At 34.2% G+C, this 5,605-nt stretch overlaps 1 long non-coding RNA gene across 1 annotated transcript; it reads left to right on the top strand.

Annotated features, from left to right (window-relative positions):
• Positions 1 to 1,346: 1,346 nt before the first annotated feature.
• LOC128249843 (uncharacterized) lies at positions 1,347 to 5,062 on the top strand. The gene is made up of 4 exons (XR_008265964.1): positions 1,347 to 1,472; positions 2,249 to 2,346; positions 3,357 to 3,493; positions 4,974 to 5,062. It is a non-coding gene; the product is annotated as an uncharacterized LOC128249843 (long non-coding RNA).
• The last annotated feature ends 543 nt before the right edge of the window (positions 5,063 to 5,605 follow it).

The raw sequence follows: 5,605 nt of genomic DNA, 5'->3' as shown, positions 1-5,605 counted from the left end.
TGTGTGTGTGTGTGTGTGTGTGTGTGTTTGTATGATATATATGTATGTGTATGTATGATGTTCCGATGACAAGTTTAGAAAGGGTGGAGAAGAAGATAAATAAATATCTCCGAAGATAGCGATGCGGTCCCCCAAGCCTCAATTCAATAGGCCTGTACATAAGATCAGGGCAGCTACCACTTCCCCTTTCATCCGTGGTAGAGGAATTTAAAGTAGCAAAATGTAATGTAATGATGTACAGAGACTCTAAGAACAAGCTTGTCAGACATACAGGTATTACTACAACGTCTTAGCGAAAGTGGGTAGCTTGCGCCGCAGTTGCTCACGCTGTAGGGATATTGGAGTTACATGACATCACTGGAGTTACATGCAGGGGCCATTTTGTTGTTCCTATTTCCAGGAATGGAAAAAGCGGACACCAGGCAGAGGCGCGCTAACACCCAGGAAGCGGTGCGGTACCAGAAGGAAAAAGAAGAAAAGCAAGAGCTGTGAAGTTGGTATTGCAGGGTGCATGGACTATGTATGCATGTATGCATGTATGTATGCATGTATGCATGTATGCATGTATGCATGTATGTATGTATGTATGTATGCATGTATGTATGTATGTATGTATGTATGTATGTATGTATGTATTTATGTAAAGTCAGAGTTGTATATATTTCGTCATTATCATATGATTAACAGATTATATTTTCTTATTGAAGTTTACTCATTTGTACCAAACGGAGATTCATTCCACCAGACATTGTATGTGTTTTCAGATAAACAATATGTCAACAGGTCTTAGTACATTGCTAATACATAGTAATAGTCAATAATTTTGAATATTTTCAGTCATAATAGCAAAGAGGAACCGTTTAAAGATTTCTTCACCATGAATATAAAATGATTGTTAATAGAATATAACAGATATTTCGTAATATAAATCTCTCTCTCAGTATTCCCAACGGATTTCTTATTAATGCTTTCCTCTGATCACCTCACTAATTGTTTCTAACTTAGGTTTATATCCAAAAACATGTCTATTTGATTTTAGGTCCTACCGAGGAACCTTGAGTAATTACGAAATTCAAAAACATTAATGCCTCATCATTTGCGAAAAATTATAGAAATATACTAACCATATATTATTTCATGTATTAAAAATGAGAAAATTATCAATTATGTAATAATTTCAAAAATCCTAACGAAGTAATCTTCACAAAATACAATTTCCTACTCACACAAAAAATCAGCAAGTGTAGAAAAGTCTTGTTTCTGACAACAAGCATCCAGATATGAAAGTTTCCAATTAATAATGTGGTTTTAGGCTGCAATTAAATGTTTTAATTTATATTATATTTCAACGATAATTTTTAAATTGTAGATGTTCAGAAGATGGAATATTGCCTGAATAAAAAACATTGTCCTGATGCTTGGAAAAGGTATCCTGTCATAGATACAGGAGAAAGAGATTATAATTTCTGTCCGTAAATATCCTTTTATTTTCAATATTACTTTTGTTAGCACATCTAGTAAAGATATTATTTAACTAAGTTTAATAATCAGTACCAGTATTTAGCAGCTAATGTTAAGCACTACTGATATTTCTTATATGAGAACATTTTTAGAAATTGTGCGGAGTGCAGACGATTGAAAACACTCAAATAATTTATTAGGTATTTATCATAAAACAGAGAAAAACAAATTAGACCACCAAAAAATGTTGTTGGCACTCTGTTGCTTACGACGTCGAGGGTTCCAGTCGATTCGATAAACAGAACAGCCTGCTCGTGAAATTAACGTGCAAAAGGCTGAGCACTCCACAGACACGTGTACCCTTAACGTAGTTCTCGGGGATATTCAGCGTGACACAGTGTGACAAGGCTGACCCTTTGAATTACAGGTACAACAGAAACAGGAAGAAAGAGTGAGAGAAAGTTGTGGTGAAAGAGTACAGCAGGGTTCGCCACCATCCCCTGCCGGAGCCTCGTGGAGCTTTAGATGTTTTCGCTCAATAAACACTCACAACGCCCGGTCTGGGAATCGAAACCATGATCCTATGACCACGAGTCCGCTGCCCTAACAACTGGGCCATTGCGCCTCCTACGACCAAAAAATAAACAAATTATATCATACATTTTAAAATGGTACAGGTTTCAATTTCACTAAGATTTTTTAGTTCAAAATTAATGCAAAATATAACCATTTATGTTAAGCAATAATTTTCAATAATTGTATCAATCGATTTATGTTTGTTTTCCAGGCGATTAAGAATGCTTAGAACTTGTGCAAGAAAGAACGGACTATCGTATTGTGAGATTGCGATGAACATCGAAGCCATGAATTTTTATGAGTGTTTTCGTAAGATGGTCTTAAAAACTTCTTCACATCATATTCTTAGAAATCGTGAAGCAGTGAACTAAATTATAAATGATATTTTCGTATAAATTCTTATAGAACTAACTTGAGGGTCCCAGCTGATCCGATCAACGGAACAGCTTGCTCGTGAAATTAACGTGCAAGTGACTGAGCAATCCACAGACACGAGTACTCCTAACGTAGTTCTCAGGGAGAACTACGTTAGGGGTACACGTGTCTGTGTACTCCTAACTGTGTAACCCCAGCTGAGTGAACTGGAGCAACGTGAAATAAAGTGTCTTGCTCAAGGACACAACGCGTCGCCGGGAATCAAACTCACGACCTTACGATTGTGAGCCGAATGCCCTAACCACTTAGCCACGCGCCTTCACTAGAAATAACTTGAATTTTTTTCATTCAACTAAAATCAAAACTTTAATATTGCTGATTCTTTTCTATTCAATCAACATTCAAATAAGCGATGTAATCTTTTCTACTCTAGGCACAAGGCCCGAAATTTCTGGGGAGAGGGCAGTCGATTAGCTCGACCCCAGTACTTGATTTAATCGACTCCGAAAGGGTGAAAGGCAAAGTCGACGTCAGCGGAATTTGAACTCAGGCCATAACGGCAGACGAAATACCGCTGAGCCTTTCGCCCGGAGTGCTAACGATTCTGCCAGCTCGCCGCCCAAAATAAGCGAGGGAATATAAATATCAGTATGCTTGTATTTAGTCATAACTGTTTCCGTTGTAATTCTGTATACCACCATGTTGCTTTTATGGATTAGTAAAGTAGATAACAAGAAAACATTGAATGATCTAAGTCGGGAATTATATTATCAACGAATATACTAAACTTGCAAGAATGTACACTTAGAATGTGACAATAACCTCGATTAATCTACAGATTTACTTGTGTGTTTATTTCATGTTAACATGCTCGTCCAGGTTTAATAATTTCGCGAAATATTAATTTAAAGCTAATTAAGCAGCTTCGCACATTTTTATTCCAGCTAATGATAACAACACTAAAACGTCAAGGATCCTTTCAGTCCACGTTAAGGTTTCACACTGTGTCTTACTAATACTTATTCTGTGGATATTTTTGTGATGGAGGAATTAAATATCAAATGAAAAGAATATATTTGATGTAAGAACAGTTATTAAATACCAGATATTTCATATTGATATTTTACTTTCACAATATTTTCAACTATTTTCCTTCGGTAGGAAATACAAATGGCAATTGAATTATCTGACAGTATTAATGCGGTCATATAATACTAACATGAATATATCAACAAGAAATTATCATAGAAATATCTCAATGATTATTATTTCCAACTAAAAGTCTCAATCTCTGATGTATCAGCGAATCATTAACAGAAAATATGCCATGTATCTTCATTATACACGATAATGCGGTTTCGATATAACTCTGGTAATACACTGATATATCTGTATAACCATTAATACAAATATATTATACACTGTAGGCTAACGATATTATATACAAGTTCCTTAATCATAACATAATACTGTAATGTTGCTTTGATAATCCTTAATGTTACTAAAATATTAGCGTGCTGTTAGTGCAATATAACGATTACTATATTGATTATTTGACTGTAACATTAATTGTGCCAATGTAATATCAGACTAAATCTGTTGCATTATTTTTGGGAAGTCTATTGTCGATTTATCTCCGAGAGTTCAAGGAAATATTTAACATGTCAGTTTGCAAATTGGTGAAAGGTTGATTGATCCCTTAGCATATTTCTTTAGACTTTTCCTTCCACACCAACTCCAATAGTTTTGGAATAGCTTTTCGGATTTGTTTTAGTTAGATCACTGAGATTGTGGTAAAACGTCAAACTAAATCACGTCTTCTTTATTCGTTGAAATTGTGGGACAATAGCATCAATGAAAAGTAAAATAAATTATGTCATCAACGGTTGCAATCTTGAAATGTGAAAAGGACCTGGGAGTTTGGATAGAAAACTGAAATGAAGATAATGAAATGACAATTGAATTAGCATGGACAGCAAGGAACAAGCTGTCCACAATATGGAGAGTGAAATGACTTCAAAATATATTTCGTTTAGAACTGCTGTAGAAAGCGCATTGTTATAAGGCTCTGAATGCTGGACACTTATTAAAGTAATAGAATGGATCACTTACGAATATGTAAAGGAGAGTGAAGAACGTTTTTTGGGCGAAACATTTATCAAATAGCGTATTAAATGGAAATATATAATTATTGTTATTAACAAAAACAATTAAACAACGCAGCAGAATTTAAGTCTGTGGGGCAGGTGGCGAAGGGAAAAAATGAAGCTGTTTGTTAAATATTGTTGTGAGAACCAGTACATGACAATAGAAGGAACAAATCTTATTAAACATGTGTGAAACCTTTGCTGGGGGATGCAAACCTTGAAACAAATGATAAATAGGTAGCATTGAAACATGGCGGAGACTGGTTAGTGGGAAGCTAGTGCGCTCGACATGTCGCATAAACTAACGACAGGCAATACTAAATTATCTACGAGAAACTCCCTTAGTCTAATTTTAATCAAACATCTTTTCAATACAAATGTTTGAATAACAGTTGTATTCTATTCTCATTGCAGTTAATATTCCAGTCAGCGCTTAGTACTGAAGCTGTGATAATTACAAATGTGCGAAATACAAATGTATGTAAATAAAATTATAACAAATATCTAAGTGTTGTTTTGTGGTTTTTGATTGAATGTGAAAACCTGAATAAACTATTTCTATTAAATATCTCTATTTTGAGTAAAGATTATTTCGGATGAGCCTGGGGCTTGAGGAAAGGAGCCTCCTGAGTACTGATTGTGGAATTATGCGTGAAGATTGAATGTTTTTGAACAAATTCCCCTTTCTTTCGTTTTTCGGATATACTGAAATATATATGTGAATATATACATAGATTTATATATGTATGTACGGTATGAATATGTATTATATATATATAAAGTCATAAATAACCAGAGAAAATACCAGCATTATAAAATTCATTTAATCAATGGAAATTCTTATATAAAAACAATTGTTTCACAGCTTAATAAAACATGCGTAGATAATTTATTTTATTATATTTTATAACAAGTAAATTGTTTATTGACATGTCTGCCTTAATATATTTAAAATAATGCAAACATTGAGCGATCTCATCGGGTTAGAAGAAGTCCATGTTAAGAAATGATTCCTTTTAATAACGCAAACAATATATATATATATA

Source organism: Octopus bimaculoides, chromosome 18, assembly GCF_001194135.2.
Source record: "Octopus bimaculoides isolate UCB-OBI-ISO-001 chromosome 18, ASM119413v2, whole genome shotgun sequence".
Lineage (NCBI taxonomy): Eukaryota > Metazoa > Mollusca > Cephalopoda > Octopoda > Octopodidae > Octopus > Octopus bimaculoides.
This window is presented reverse-complemented; position numbering and strand designations above follow the sequence as displayed.